General features: G+C 33.3%; 1 protein-coding gene across 1 annotated transcript in view; it reads left to right on the top strand.

Annotated features, from left to right (window-relative positions):
* Positions 1-276: 276 nt before the first annotated feature.
* The window catches only part of LOC132795173 (uncharacterized), a 240,473-nt gene continuing 223,748 nt past the window's right edge, over positions 277-17,001 (top strand). The window contains exons 1-2 of the mRNA XM_060805730.1: positions 277-813; positions 6,544-6,620. The gene's annotated coding sequence lies outside the window, so the exon portion shown is untranslated. The remainder of the gene's footprint in view (positions 814-6,543; positions 6,621-17,001) is intronic.

Here is a 17,001-nt window from a genome sequence, read left to right as displayed (position 1 = left end):
CATATTCATATGTATAATAGCATTGTTTGAAGCCGCAACAGCAGCACAGCACACAAATGAAGAGCATCACAAACACCCACGCCACACGTCACATTCACTTCGTTCGCTCTCTTCGAACGCGCAAAGAGAGCGAACAAGTGCTTAACAGCGACAACGGGCTTAACAGCGCCGGTTGCAACGCACACTGTTGCCGTAACAGAGGTTCGATGGCCAACACAGCAGCGCACGAACGGCAGCCGCTGTTAAGCGTACGCTCGCTGTTAACAGATGCAAAAGCAAAGCCGAACGACGCGGACGTGCATAGTGGTTTTACGGTTGCGGTAGCGAGAACGGGACAGCGTGTGTGTGTGCGACGACACAAATTCGTAATCTAAATCGAAATAATAATATCAAGAATATCGTGCAATTAAATTCTAATACGCCGGTTTTGCAACTCCATTCATCGCGAACGAAGTAAAAGCGAAAGAAAAGAAAGAAATTCACGGCCAAAAAAAGCCGCAAAATGCGCGCGTGTTTCTTGTAACCAAAAGCAAAGTTAATTCGAAAAAGAAGAAGAAGAAGCAGCAGCTGCAAGCGAAGCAAGCAAATCAATTCTTCAGCTGCAGCAGCATTGTTTTTTTTATTGTTGTTCTTGTTTTTTTTTTGTTTTGAAAAGTGAGTGAGCGTTGAAAATGCAATTGAGAAATGCATAATTAATTAATACATAATTCAAAAGCGCTACAAAAAAAAGAAAAAAGAAAAGAAAAAACGCAAAAGAGAAACAGGAGCAAAGTGGTGAAGCCCGAAAAAACGGAAAGCAAAAAGAAAAAAAAGGTAACCAGCAAAATCCAAAACCAAAAAGCAAAATGCAATTCCAAATCAAATTCAACAGCATCGCTGCAAAGGCAAAAGTGCAAGCGTGTGTGTGTGTGTGTGAGTGTGAGTGTATGCATAGAGATCGCTGCGTCAACCGGTTGGACCGGTTCAACGCCAACAACAACAACAACAACAATAACTACTTGCGAGCATAACAAATAGCAGAAGTAGAAAAAAAAAACAACACACGATTATGTTTTGGTTTTGTTATTTACACAGTGCAAGTGTACGTGTATGCGTGTGCGTGTGTGTGTGAACTAGTTCTCTTATGCATTTGCCTAGCATGGATCACTTGCCCTCTCGTTCTCTCTCCCACTAAGCTGTGCCTGCAGCTTAATTAACGCTGTTTAGCGCTCTGCATGTGCATGTGTGTGTGTGTGTGAAATGGCAATAATAACGTCGAAAAGAAAAAACAAAACAACACAGAATGCAAAACGGGCGCAGTTAAAACAATCATTATGCTCAATACCCGGTTCAACCGGTTCAAGTAGCAAAAAAAAAACGCAAACAAGTAAAATAAAAAGCAAGCGGCGATCATCACATACAATAAAATGGCCAATTTAAAAAGCCAAAATGAATCACAATGCAAATTGCATTTGCATGGCCAAAACATACAGAAAAACGAAAAAACAAAAACGCAACGCTGCAAAAAAAAAAACAAAAAAAACTGCAGCTCCAATAACAACAACAACAACAATAACAAGAAGCAGAACAAAACTTGTTCTTGTTGCGTTCGCTGTCGACGTCGCCGCTGGCAGCGCTGCTTGGCTGCGTGTAATTGACGTTTGCCAAAAGTGAAAAAGAAAGCAGCAGCAGAAGCAGAATACGTTGACTGCGGCAGCGATGTGTGCTTAAAGCTGTCGTTGTTGTTCTTGTTGTTGTTGTCGTTGTCATGTTTTTGGCAAAGCAGCGAGTGTGAGTGTGAGTGCGAGAGAGAGACAGAGAAAGAGAAAAGGACAATTCCCATGCCCATGTGCTTTTGTGTTTTACTTAAGTTTGTGTGTGTATGTTTGTGCTCTTCGTTAATGAAGTTGTGTCTGACAGAAACAGAAGGAGACGAAAATAAAGAAGCAACATAATAATAATAATAAGAAGCACTGCAAGCAGATGAGGTAGAAGCAGCGAGCAAGGTGATTAGCAGCTACAAAAAGACATGACCCCTAAATGAATGGGGGAAGGTGGTGGAGAAGGAGGAGGAGGGGGAATGAAAGGGAGATGGAGAGGGGACAACAACAAAATTAAAACTCCGGCCAAGCACTAAAAATGTTAATATTCCATGTAATTTGAGGTGAATTCACTGTTAAGCCAAAAGAGACAGCAAAAAAGAATTTAATGGTAAATGAAAACGAAAGAAATGTAAGAAACAGGACAAATTTTCAAATTGGAGTATAAGAAGAAGAAGCAGTGTTAATTGGAACTGGAATTAGTGGAATGTATTGGAAAGCAATAGCTAAGAAATGCTAAGAATAATATTAAATTCAAAAGTAATAGAAACTTGAAGCAAATAGAAATATATGAAAAAAATAGTAATTAGAAAAGTTTTTCGCATTAAGAGACAACAAGAACAATTTGCTTTTACTTTTTTTTTCTGAAAGAATTCGCAGAGTAAACAAAAAAGATTTCACAGCCTGCGGCAACAGACAAAAAAAAAAAAAAAAAAAACGCGATAATTACAAAATTAGCATATAGCGTTAATGGAAATCGAATCGATTGATTTACCTTCATGAGAAAGAGCTTTGGAAATGATGAATTAAAATTATGTTTCATCTATTTTCTCGGTTCAAAATGTTGAGGAATGCGAAATTTGCCAATTCAAATTCAATTTGAATCACATGACTCCACTTGACAGAGCGAGATAGAACGAGAGACTGAGCGCATGATGATTAGAGAAAGAGCGAGAGCGATGATCACGATGCTTTGCAAGTAAAGTGTTGGGCAGAGGAGAGAGGGGAAGTAAGAGTCTCTTTTGCAGCTGCCCCAAAAAAACCAAAAAAAGAGAAGCTCTTCCCATCCTCTTCTATTGTTGCTGTGTTGTTGTTGTCCTCTTCTGCAGCATCTTCGTGCTCGTCGCTTCTTCTTCTTCTTCGTCTTCGTGGTGCTTTTCAACTTTAAACTTCTTTGGCTTCAAGTCGTATCCAAAGCTTTGGCTGCGAAATTAATGTTTTCGTTGTTGTTGTTTGTATCATCTTATTTTTCTCTTTATTTGTGTGTGTGTGTGTGCTCTTAGTAATTTTAGGCTCAGGTTATCGCTTATGCGTTGCTTCTTCTGTTACGAAAAGCGGCTGAAGCATCACGCACACACACATGTATATAGACAAACACATGTGTGTTCTCGTTATAAAGGAAACATCGCAAAAGCAAAAAGCAAAAACAAAGCCAACAAATTCTAAAAGGAAGCCGCTTCAGCTGCAGCGCAAAATCAATTGCGTTTATGCGTGTGTTTTTTACGCGATAAAGCATTTGATGAGATCACAATATCTCAATTAATTGCCAGCTGTGTTGGTTTAATTCAAAATTGAAATTATCGGAAATAGATTTTATTCTTTTCTATTACACTTTTTAAATGCATTACTAACGGATATATGATAAATCGAATCTTTTCTATTACACTTTTTAAATGCATTACTAACGGATATATGATAAATCGAACGTTATCTATATTATTTTAATCATATGCAAACTCACAACAGTCCCTTAGCAATAATAATAATATAGTAAAGATGATAATGCTTTTTTGGCATTCATAAAAAGTTTCGCTTTTATCTAATTTTTATTACACTTAAAAGTCTATATATGACAATTATGCCAAGTTATTTAGTTTATCTTCCAACAGTCGCTTATAGAATTTAACATTATCAATTCTGTTAAAAAACTCAGCAATTACTTTCGTGCGATGTAAAATCTATCTATCTATTTTCTATTTATGATAATTTGTTCAATATATTCAGTTTATCTGCTAACACTCTTTTATTGAATTAAACATTATAATTTCAGTTAAAAGACTAGGTAGTTATGATCATGCGATGTACTATTTGTAATAACGAAACTTTCATCTATTTTCTATTACACTTTAAATAATTATTTCAAGCTATTCAGTTTATCTGTTAAAAGTCGTTTATAGAATTGAACATTATCATTTGAGTTAAAAAATAGTAACACGCTGATAGCTGTTGTGTTTTTGTAATCATGATAAGTTGATAACATTGCTCATTATGGCGATAATTCGCAAACTAACATTTTCAATGCACACAAAATATGCGAGTCATGCTCAACTTGAAGCGCACAACTTCTCATTTCATTTCACTTTGCTTTGGTCATTTGGTGTTTGCATGCTGTCGACTGTCGACGCCAAGTGTCGACCACGTGTAAACGGCATACAAAACGGGAACATGAAAATGTTTTGTACCTCGGGCCAGCGCCAAAAATGGAGCGACAACAACAACAACAACCAGAAGAAGAAGAAGTGGAGGGGGAAAAAAAACAGTGACGACGACGAACAAAACCGAATGCAACAAGCGAACGACACAAAACTGGACGTTGGCTTCCAGAGAGTCCGATAGGAGTAAAGGGGTGGGAGACGGAGTAGTGCAGTGGAGTTGTCAGTGTGTGTGTGTGTGTGTGTGTGTGTGTGTTGTGTGGAGTTTTGGAGTTACGCGCTAAGCCAACAACAATCAAAACTTGTTTTTGGCGATGATTAAGGCAGCGCAGCAGCAACGACAGCAACGAAGAAGAAGAATAGGAAGAATTACAGCAACAACAAGAAGTAAAAGAAGAAGCAGAAACAGGCCAAAGGCAAAGGCAGCTGGAAGTGTGGAGGCCAAAGCTAAACTCGTGTCGATGATGAGGCAACAACAACAACAACAACAACATTTCTTTCCACCTCTTCTTCTTCATCTTCTGCTTCGTGTTTGCCTTTCAAACATCGTCGTCGCTGTTGTTGTTGTTGTTGCGTTGTCAGTACAGTTTGCCGTTTCTTAGCTTCCTGATCGATGACTCTTGATAAGGAAATTTTTAGAGACACCCCAAATAAGTTGAGCAAAAAGAAAACTGTTACTAAATGTTAAATGTATACTGTAATCTCTATATTATTGTAGTATTTTTATTATTATATTATAATATATTTAAATGAAATTTAGTTTAAAAGTATATTACATAGAATTATTTTGATTTCACTGCAACTTTCATAATTATTGAATGCATATTTGAAATTTTAACAAATATAAAGTTCAGGAAATATAAGGAACTTATATAATTATTATTATATTATATCATTATAATATATTATAATTATATTCTTGTCATTTTGACATAATTAGTTAGTATTTACTTGATAATTACAAAGTTCAGGAAATATTCGTTTATTTAAAGTTAATTTTTAGGAATATTACCAATTTCAGTTTGAATAATAGTCTATCAAAAATGTTAAATCAATCGATAAACTAATTGACTGCAAATTAACGGCAAAATATTTAAAATCAGCTTGTTATATGCAAAACGAAATACTTAAAACAGAATACTTAAATAGGGAATTTGAGACACGAACGTTGAGCATTTAGTATCTTGTCTTCATGTTTATAAACATGCTCATCATTTTTATCTTTTTTTTTTTTCATATAAAAACTTAGGAAAACAAAATTGAAAATGAAATTATTTGCAGAACAATTTTATCGATAATATAGATAGATAATAATAAAAGTGATTAAAGTATTTTATATATCTTTAAACTGAATCAACAAAAGATTATAATCGAAATCGAGGCATTTATAGATTTCGTCAGATAAGGCAACACTCCACCAAAACAAATATTGACTAAATATAATCGAAGACAATGAATTGAGTTCGTGATAAAGACGAATTTCTGTAGAAAATGTGAATCAGAATTTCGAGTTTTGTATGAGTTCACAGCTTGGCATTTCTTTAACGAACTAAAGACGACTTTTTTTTTGGCTTTAGGAAAACAATATTATCCTTAACATTTTTTGTGTATTTTTTGTTAAACACAAATCTTATAAAGAACATTTCATTTGCTTAAAATCTTATTGGCAAAAGCAAAATTTTTATAGCTACAGTTCTCAAGTAAATTACAGGGTATTCTTCATCGCATAAACAAACTCGTATTTATCATACATATACATATATAAATTTTGAATCATAAATCGGAATCGACGTCTTGATTGACACTTTTTTATCTGCTTCTTCTTCATCTTCGTCTTCTAAATTAACGCGATGCTTAAATAATTTTTTTTTTTTTTGTTTTTTCATCATTTTAATTTCAGTTGTAGTTTATCATCATTGTTGTTGTTGTTATGCTTTTGATTCATCGCTCGTTGTTGTTGTTATTTTTATTGTTTATTGTTCTTCTGCACCTACGCGCCAGTTACTTTTTCTTCTGCTTTGTCTCACACACGTTTGCCCCGTACCTGAATTTTAATTTGCTCTGTCTCGCTCTTGCTCTCAGTCCCGCATTCTGTTTTGTTTACTCCTTCTTTTGTGCATCTCTTCGTCTGTTACTTGCGCTCGCTCTCTCTCTCTCTCTCTCGCTCGCATTTCGGCGATCAATCAAACTCCAACTCAAACTCAAACTCAAACTTGAACGCAACACGCAACTCGAACCGCAGCTTGCAACTCAAACCAAAAATAAGATACGCTCTCTTCAAATTTTCTCTTTTCTCTCTTTGATCTTTGCAGTGTTTCAAATTGTGAATCCTTCGAGGGAATATATCCATGGATCGCAGCCATTTGCCATGCAAATTCTTAACAATAAGGTGAGTCATAATAAACTGTTTTTAAATATGTATTTTAATTAGGGGAACTCTTTGGGGATTAAAACGTTTCTAATCCCAGCTGTGTATACAGAGCTCGATAAGAAAACCATTTGTTGAAAAACAAATTGAAGTTCTTTTTTTTTTTCATTTTGGAAATCAGTTTATCCAACTCGCGTAACTCGATAAGACTCGACAAATATTGAGTTACCAAAACGGAACCAATAAAAATCCAACCAAACACAATAAATTTCAAGTACCTGTCAAAAGGGCACTCGTTTAATTGATTTATGAAAAAAACAAAGTGGAGAATGGAAAATGCTGAATGCCATGAAAATGATATCGAACTTCTTCGATAACCAAAATTTGAGGGTATATGTATATATAGAGTTTTTTAGAGTTGTAGAAAAATGTGAGAAAAGAATTAAGTTCTTCGATAACCAAAATTGAGTGTATAAATATATATAGTTTATTTTAGAGTTGAAGTTATTTGAGGAGAAAAAGAATCATATTCTTCAATAACCAAAACTTGAGTGTATAAATATATATATCAGTTTTTTTTAGAGTTAAAGTTGTACTGGAAAAATGTGATCATCAATGGTAAAAAGAATCAAATTCTTGATGAAATGATATCGAACTTCAATAACCAAAAATTTGAGGGTATATGTATATATAGAGTTTTTTAGAGTTGTAGAAAAATGAGAGAAAATAATTAAGTTTTTCGATAACTAAAACTTGAGTGTATAAATATATATATATCATTTTTTTAGAGATCAAGTTTATTGAGAAGAAAAATTGATCATCAATGAAGAAAATATACATATGTATATATCATTTTTTTAGAGTTAAAGTTGTACTGGAAAAAAGTGATCATCACTGGTAAAAAGAATCAAATTCTTTGGGGCGTTAAGAAGAAGAAACAAGTGTAACAATAGAAGCGAAGGAGAGAGGGAGAGAGAGAGAGAGAGAGAGAGAGAGAGGGAGCAAATGGCCCACATATGTTGAAACGTTTCGGATATCAAATAACGCGAAAAAATGCCCCGTCTAGACCCGAACTGAAGTGTCAGAAGTGTATATGTGAGAGTGTATAAGTGTGTGTATGTGTGTGCGGCTATTGAACTTGAGTTTTGGGTGTGCAAAGGAGCGAACGCGTCAGGAAAGAAGAAGCAAAGTGCTGACAAAGTCGCATTCAATGCGAATGCGACTTCAAAAAGACACTTCAAGAGCGTGTGTGTGTGTGTGTGTGTGTATGTAAGTGTGTAAGTGTGTGTGTGCCTGTTACTCGTATATCATTTACTCATAAATTTAAACGTCATTTGACAAATATGGCGTCACACGAAATGTCTTCGATAGCGAGTGGAAAACGAAGCGGAATTCAAATGATTTATACACACACATATGAAGAAGTAGAAGAAGAAGAAGAGGAGGAGGAAGAAGAAGAAGAGGTAGAGAGTACCGGAATATTTGGCAACTATGTACAAGGCAACTACAACTACACAATGGGAATGAAAATGGGAATGGCATCTAAGCAATAATCATTATATTATTTTAATATAATAACAAACTTCAGACACGAACACACAACAACTCTAACTCTAACTCTAACAACAACAACGACAACTCTGGCAAGTACAACTCCTAACGGGAAAGAGAAACAGGAAAGGAAAGGAAAACGCAGTCAAGCAGCTGGGCAACTCCTTGGGATCGCTTTTGCCTTGGCGTGCTTGGCTGTCATGATTATAAGGTTTAGAATTCACTCCTCCCTACTTCCTCTTTTCCCACCCACAGTACAAATACAACTACAAATACAACTACAACTAACAATACACACTTACACGTCATGGGGAAGTCGTTATGAGTGGAAGAAGAAGCCACAACAAGAACCGCACAAGTCGAGCATTTGTTGCAAGTTGGCGGCTAACCAATAATATTGGAGACCATTTGCTAACAAAGCTCTGACAGCTGATGGAGCTCCCGAAAATGAGATGGCAATAGATAAAGACTAAGAGAGATGGAGAGAGAGAGAGAGAAAGGGAGAGAAAGGGAGAGAAAGGTAGCGAAAAAGTCAAGCAAGAGTTACGATGTCTAGGCAGGAATTGTGGACAGGGAAGGAAGTTGAAGGAGGAGAGAAATACGTACATAGATTGAGAGAGAGCAACAGAGAGAGAGCGAGAGAAAGCGAGAGAGAGAGAAAGAGACAGAGAAAAGATATATATCTCTCTAGAGAGGTATAGAAAGGTATTGCGAAATATTTAATAGAATAAGAATATAACAAGTTAAAAAGCACTTAAGATGTTAAGGAAATAATTAATTAATTTTTTTTTATTTATTGTCTAAGAAAGTATTCGAAGTTTTTAGTTGAAGAATGCTTAAAAAAGCTATCGAAATAATTACTACATATAAGAAAGCAGCTTTAATATACCATATAATGCACATATTTGATAATCTTGTATTATCTAAAAGCACATACGATTTTTAGGAAAGAACTAAGTATTATATAATATTTTGTTTATTAACCAAAATACTTAAAAATTTAGAGATAGTTTTCCAAGTGGAAGGACGCTAAGAATTGCTTACAAAACATTGACTATCTATAAGAAAGCAGCTTTAATATATGATGCACATATTTTATAAACTTGTATTAAATATAATATATGTTGCTCAAAATACTTTCATAACTTGTGCGAAATTGTGCGAAATAATCGTAAACTATTTCCAATTTTTTCGCTTAGCATACAAATACAAAAAAAAATAGCAAAGCAGACTTATAATTTTGTATTTAATGAACATATTCGACATTGAGTTGATATTTAATTCCAAGGATTTCAAATGTCTACAAAAATATCCATAAATTGTTTCACACTTTTTAGTTGAGAAAGGAATACCATAAAATATACCATAAGCAGACTTGGTATTTAATGAACAAAGTAGTATTTTAAGAACATATTTGACAGTGAGTTGATATTTCATTACAAGAATTTCAAATGTCTTCAAAAATATCCATAAATTGTTTCAAATTTTTTAGTTTTAAAATATACCATAAGCAGACTTGGTATTTAATGAACAAAGTAGTATTTTAAGAACATATTCGACTGTAAGTTGCTGAGCTTTTGTCTTTAGTTAGCTGTAAGAACTGTCTTTGGTAGTTTTTCCGTTTCGAATCGCAGAGACATTTAAATGAGGTTCTAATGCCCGTTGGAATCCCTTCGAACATTTGTCAGTGTCAACTTAAATGGCATTTTGTTAAAGAAGCAAACCTGAAGCTGTCACAAAACATATGTTGCACACTAAAAGGTTGATAAGTCTCTACATTGCCTTATGAATCGATGGATGAAGAGAAATGAAGATGCTTAGGGAAATTGTGAAATGAAGAAGAAAAAGAAAATGTTTGAATTCAAAATGTGACTTTGATCGCGTAAGTTTTTCCTTTTTCTTTATTTGCATTGAAAAGTGGAAAAAGAGGAACTCGCTGCTGTTGCACTTGTTGCAATGTCTGGGGGTCCGGCAAAATGCTTTTGCTGCTGCTGTTGCTGGTCATAAATCAAGTGCCAAAACTGCAGACAGTAGAGGGAGAGAGAGAGAGAGAGAGAAGGGGGGAAGAGAGAGAGAGAGCGAGACCGTTATGTCAAGTGGCAGTCAAGCGAAGGAGAACGAACTTGAAAAACTGCCTGCCACAAGTGCAACTCATATATGTATCTTTTTTAGTTGTATCTGTATCTGTATCTGCATCTGTATCTGCATCTGCAGCTGTATATCTATAAGTATGCATGAGAGAATATTCAACCCTCAGCTTCATCTCTGGCATATAAACTATTCCCCATCGCGCAGACTTTTTGTCGCTTTGTGCAAATTTGCAGACACAAAACGCAGATATTTCCACACACGCACATTTAATCATTTCTTTTGTGGCCCCAAAGCAAAGCAGAGAAGAAGAAGAAGAAGAAGAAGCAACAACACCCACCCAAGAAAAATATCTTCGACTCTGGTCTCTGAGCACAATTATAATGTCAAGTTGATTGTACTCTATCCAAAAGTAAATATCAAGCATTATCTCGATGAAGTTCTGAAGTTCGTTCTTCGCTTTCTCTCTCTCTTCCCTTCTCTTTCTCTCTGGCGAAGAATGCCACTCTAAACAAGATAATTGGCCAGCATTTTAAGTGCATTCTTTTGCGAACAAAGGTTTCTCAGATCTGCAATTTATATACTATTTAAACTCTTCAATGAAAGGGCTTTCTAAAGTTTATTTCAATTGCATAGCACAAATTGTTTTTACAATATTTTAGCAGAATAACCTCAACAGAAACTTACAAAATGTATTATTGTATTGTGAACCAAATTAATTGAAATTATTTCTGAAGAGTTCACTTTTGAAAAACTCAAAAATTGATTCTTGAATTTTAAGTGAAATTGTTCTAGAATATTTTAGAAGAGAAACTCTGAAATATATTATATAAAATTAATAATTCTTATACTTCTCTACTTTCATAAATAGTTTGAGAATGCTATGGAAAAATTATCTCTAAAAAGATTGTAAAATATATTCATATATTTTCTAGTAAAATTGTTTTACAACGTTTTAAAATATGATTCTTGAATTTTAAGTGAAATTGTTCAAGAATATTTTAGAAGAATAATCGGAAGAGAAAATCTGAAATATATTATTATTATATTCTTATCAAAATTGTTCGTTATAAAAAGAATAATTCCTATATATCTCTTCTCTCTACGGAAAAATAATCTCCAAAAAGATTCTAAAATGTATTCTTCTATTTTTTAGTATAATTGTCTTACAACATTTTAGGAGAATAATCTGAAGGAAAAGTGCAAACTTGTTTCAAAATATTTTATAATAATAAGGGGGACAACCGGAAAATTTAATCATACATATGTTTTTATTAAAATTGTTTTAGAATGTGAGAGTAAACAAATTTCTCGAAAAATTTTAAAATATATTCTTATATTTTATTGAAATTTTAGAAGAATAATCGAAGAGAAAATCTGAAATATATTATTATTATATTCTTAGCAAAATTGTTTGTTGTAAAAATAATAATTATAATATTTCTCTTCTTAAATTGTTTGAGAATGTTATGGAAAAATTATCTCTAAAAATATTCTCAAATGTAATATATTTCCTAGTCAAATTGTTTTACAACGTTTTAAAATATTTTTTTTTAACAATAAGGAGGAAAACTGCAAAAGTTAATCTTATATTTTTATTAAAATTGTTTTAGAATGACATAGTAAAAAATCTCTCGAAAATTTTTAAAATATATTCTTATATTTTATAGAAATTGTTTTACAATATTTTAGAAAAGGAATCTCAATTTTTAATTTGAAATTTGTTTTAGAATATTTTTAAAGAATACTTCTATTCTATTTTAAAGTATTTCTATTATTTGCTTATTGACTAAATTCAACACTGAGTTTCAATGAACTCTCTTTATGCGATTAGCAAATTATTTAGGAAAACGAAAATGAAGTGCCTCAACTTTCCAGTTAACTGAGTTGAATCTAAAGTGTTTTTCCCTCAATTGTTTTGTTCCGTAATGTTACTTTTGCATAATAAGCTATACGAATTTTCATTGTTTACGCGAAATGTTGCCCCAAAATGATTTTCAAGTCGAAAGAATTTGTCAAGTTGCCCGCTCGCTTCAATAATGATAATTTCCGTCGATTTTCAAGCTGATTAACGAACTGAATTTTCCTTCTCTTCGTTGTTGTTTTTTGTTGTTGTGTGTGTGTGTTTGATTGTTGAAATTTGTTTGAATTTGTCAATTCATTATTTAGCATGAAAATGGAAAGTGTGTCGCTGATTTAAAAAGTAAACAATTTCCATGAAATCGAATGAAAATTTCTCACAAAAGGAGACGCAAAAAAAAGGACTTTTTTCAGGCGGAGGGGGAGAGAAAAGCGAGTTGAAATATGTGCAAAATCAATCAATAAACTCAAATTGCGTCCGAGTTTGGCAAGCAAAATATTTAAATTGCATTTTCATGTGATCCTTGCTTGCGTTCGTTTCTCGTTTCTCGCTTCTCGTTTTTCCATTTCCCATTTGCACATTTTTGTTTTTTTTTTCGTTTTTTTGTTGTCGCTGTGTAAAATCCATATGTCAAATGTTTTCATAAATATGTATGTATGTACTCACGCATTTATTACAAAACATTTATGAGCTTGACTTTTTTATTTATGTGTTCATCGCTGTTTTTTGTTGTCTGCTTGTTACTTGCTTTAAATAAATTTCAATTGTTAATCTTATCGCTCGCCACGCGGTCTTGTTGAAATCAATGCCATAAATTTCACAGAAAACCAAATCAAATGAGTGTAAAAATAACGAAGAATACTTCATGGAGATGCCTTTCAAACAGCAAACAGCAGAAGGCAGAAAACAGACATCGTGACAGCAGATAGCGTATCTTATTACACCTGGAGCCAGATTGGACTTGCCACAAATCAATGAAGTAGTTATAGTCCTACAACTCACTCCAAATCGCAACTCGCAACTGTATCTTGTTTGCTTCACTTTCAATACTCTGCACTCATCAGATTGATCGAATGGGGTGTGTTGAATGCAGCTGGCAGTAAAGGGTTAATGTTCACCATTATTGTATTGTAGAAGAGAATTCTATTTTTTTTTATTTGTTATTTATTTTGTATTTTATATTAGTTTATATGAGTTTAAGTATTTTGTTGAAGGTATTATTAAATTTTAAGAGTTAAGAGTTTAGGCAATAAAGGGTTAATTGTGAAATATCAGATGATCGAATGTGGAGTCTTGAATGCAGCTGGCAGTAAAGTGTTAAAGATGAAATATGGTAACACTTTTTTTATATTTTAATTGAGAGTTCTTTTTGTAAAGTATTGAATAAAAGTATTAATATTTCGTTGGAGTAAAAAGTTAAGGCAGTGAAGGGTTAATGATGAAATATGGTAACACCTTTTTTATATTTTACTTGAGAGTTATTTTTGTATTAAGAATTGAATGCAAGTTTATTAATATAATATTTCGTTGGAGTAAAGAGTTAAGGCAGTGAAGGGTTAAATATGAAATATGGTAACACTTTTTTTTATATATTATTTGAGAGTTCTTTTTGTAAAGTATTGAATGAAAGTTTATTAAAGGTGTAATATTGCAAAAATCTTTTCTTGATTTTTTTTTTAATTTTTTAGTGTCATTAATATTTTAAATACGAGTTGAAGTGTTTTTCTAGAGTATCGAACAAAAGTATTAATACTTTTTTGGAGATAAGAGTTTAGGCAATAAAGGTTTAATTGTGAAATATCAGATACCATATTCTCCAGATCTTAACGTAATTGAAAATGTTTGGGACTAGCTAAAACGGATGATAAGAAAACAATAACTGAAGCTTTAAATGAGCTTGGAGTGAGTTTTCTTTGAAGAAAGGTATAGAGATGCCTAATGTCATTACTATGATTATCATCCTTATTATTACTAGCAAAGCAGGCAGTACTGATTAGTGAAATTATTTTATTTTATTTCTTATAACACCAACTAAAAATTTGAATTAAAAAAATTGAATTTCTTAGAAAAAATTTCAAAAGCTTAAAAGCGTCTTTTACTCCTTATTTTGAGTAGCTTGAACAAAATGTTTGAAAAACATTATTTTGTTAAATGTTTATAATCATTTGAATATAATATTTAAATTATCATTAAATACCAAATTTATTTGCATATTCACTTTATTTCAATTCAATTCTAATTTATTAAAAATATATTGAGTATGTGATTTAAATGCTTTTTAGCTTCTAAATTAAATACCAAATATATTTGCATAATCACTTTATTTCAATTCTCAATTCAATTCATGCTTTTTAGCTACTAAATTTTGTGTATTTTTACAAATGAAACAAAACTGAATTTCATTTACACTTTACAGGGTATCTAGTAGTCTAGCATTGTGTGTGTACGAAGTAGCACTTTTCTAGTATTTGTTTAGTCTATTTTTACGATACTTTTGTTTTATTTTTAGCTGTCTTTCGGTGCTTCAGTTTCAGCTTCATCTTCAGCTGTATCCATCTCTCTGGGCACAAGACAAAGCCATTGCCACAGGCAGTCTGTGTGCCTCTTGTTGCTGCCTCTTACTTTGCGGTTCTTCTTCTTCTTCGTCTTCTTCTGTGGCATGCAACTCGCTCTTTCGCTGGCAACACGCGCGCATCAATTTTACGCATAAAAAAAAAACAGTGCTTATATGCGGGAGAAGGGGAGGAGGGGGCGACAAGAAGTAAACGCTGAGAAAGCAACAATCGCAGCAACAATTTTACCCCCCCCCCATTCCCTCTCTGCTTCTTCCTCTTCACCCCCAACTCCATTGCCCGCAGCCCTTATCACAAAGTGTCGAGGTATCTTCAAGTGTAATGAGGCGCGGCCGTTGGAATGGCAAATGCCAAGGGGAAGCGTGGGGAGGAGGGAGAGGAAGGTAGTGTGTGAGAGCGTTGGAGGCGTGGCAGAGGCAGCGAAGGCAGAGTGTGGGGACAGTTTAGGGTCGTCGGCATCTTCTTTTCAATTTGCTTTTCACTTTGCTGGCGCATAATTTTTTTTCTGTTTTTTTTTTCAATTCTTTAGTTTATTTTCTTTTTTCCATTTTTATACTTTATTTTTTTTTTTGGCTTTTGAAGCTTGACGACGACGACGACGTCGCGACGTTGTCGCTGATAACACAAAATCAATAACTAATAAGATAACGGTAACCCCAAATAGCAAACTGTGTGTGTGTGTTAGTGTATGTGTGTGTGTATGAGTGTGTGTGTGTGTGCTGTATTTGCCGTCTGATAAGCAGCGAGTTCTCGCCCTCATCTCACCTCGTCGGCAACGTGAATGCAGCAGAAGCGGCAACGTTTGCTTCTTTAAATGACAATCGCAATGAAAATGTTTCGTGGCAACACTGAAACAACAACAACAACAACAACAGGAACAACAAACAGCAGAAGATGTTGTCGATATCGATGATGATGATGATGATGATGACGACTACAGACAGCGGTTCAATAATTGCGCCGCTGCACAGTGGTGTAATTGCAATGAAAACTGCACAGAAATCTCAAAAAAAGATTTGTTAAACAAAACTTTTCGAAGAGCTAAGCAACTTTATTTATTTTGCTAGGCTTCTCTTTAAGATTTATTTTATCTAGAAATAAATTTCATCTTAATTTATTGAAATACGATTTTAGTAACTGATTTGGCTGACAATCTGGTATATTTTTCACGGAATGCTAATTAATAAAGTAATAATTAATATACCAAACATATGATTCAGTATATTTTAGTATTTTTTAGTATATTAATTTAATATAATTAATTTGACATATTTAATGAAAAATGTTATAGTATATCGATATACCAAATATACGGCATATGTTTTCAGTATTTTTCAGTTTATTAATTTGAAATACGATTTTAGGACCTGCTTTGGCTGACAATCTGGTATATTTTTCACCTCATGGTATATGTGGAATGTATTACTTTATCAATGTACCAAAAATATGATTCAGTATATTTTAGTATTTTTTTAGTATATTAATTTAGTATAATTAATTTGACATATTTAATGAAAAATGTAATAGTATATCGATATACCACATATTTTAAGTATTTTTTCAGTATATTAATCTGACATTATTTTCAGAATAATGTTATAGTATAAAATATACAAATATATTAATTTAGTATATTTTAAGAATAATACTGCACCGTTTTTGGACGACAAATTTGAAGTTTTCTACACACTCTTCAATGTCTGACGTTTTCTGTAGATAAATTGGTTATTGAAAACAATTATGAATTCTCATAAGAGTAGAAAACTTTTTTAAATAATACAATTTATTAGTTCTACATATAAAATGTTTATTTTATTTATTTATTTTTCGCTAGCAAAGCTTTCAATGTTCGAAGTAATGCAATTTATATTTATAAATGCTATGAGTCAGTCATTAATTCGATAAGTTAGTCATGATAGATTGATAACGTGTGAAAGCAGTCACATAATTTATTAACTAGATATTAATTAATTAGTCATTTTTTTATGCACATTCTCGCAACTTTTTGTGTGACGCATTTTAATAGTGAAAGTCAATTTATATAATTTAAATAGCTTTTGCCCCACTGTGGCGTCAATTGCAATATGCTCGACTGCATCGCACTGTGCGTTGTCGATGCTTTTGCTGTTGCCATTGCTGTGTTCCCGTTAACCATTCCCATTACCCATTTTCGACGGAGCCCATTTTCGATGCTCATTCTTTCGTTCTCGTTCTCGTTCCCATCTCTCTTTTCTCTCTCTCTCTCTCTATCCATTTGAGTGCGAAGCAGAACTCGAGTCGGAGCCAATTCCATTGGCATTTTCCTTCTTCGCTGTCATCATCATTGTCA

This window comes from Drosophila nasuta, chromosome X, assembly GCF_023558535.2.
Source record: "Drosophila nasuta strain 15112-1781.00 chromosome X, ASM2355853v1, whole genome shotgun sequence".
Lineage (NCBI taxonomy): Eukaryota > Metazoa > Arthropoda > Insecta > Diptera > Drosophilidae > Drosophila > Drosophila nasuta.
The sequence above is the reverse complement of the archived record's forward strand: the minus strand, read 5'-3'. Positions and strand labels throughout refer to the sequence as shown.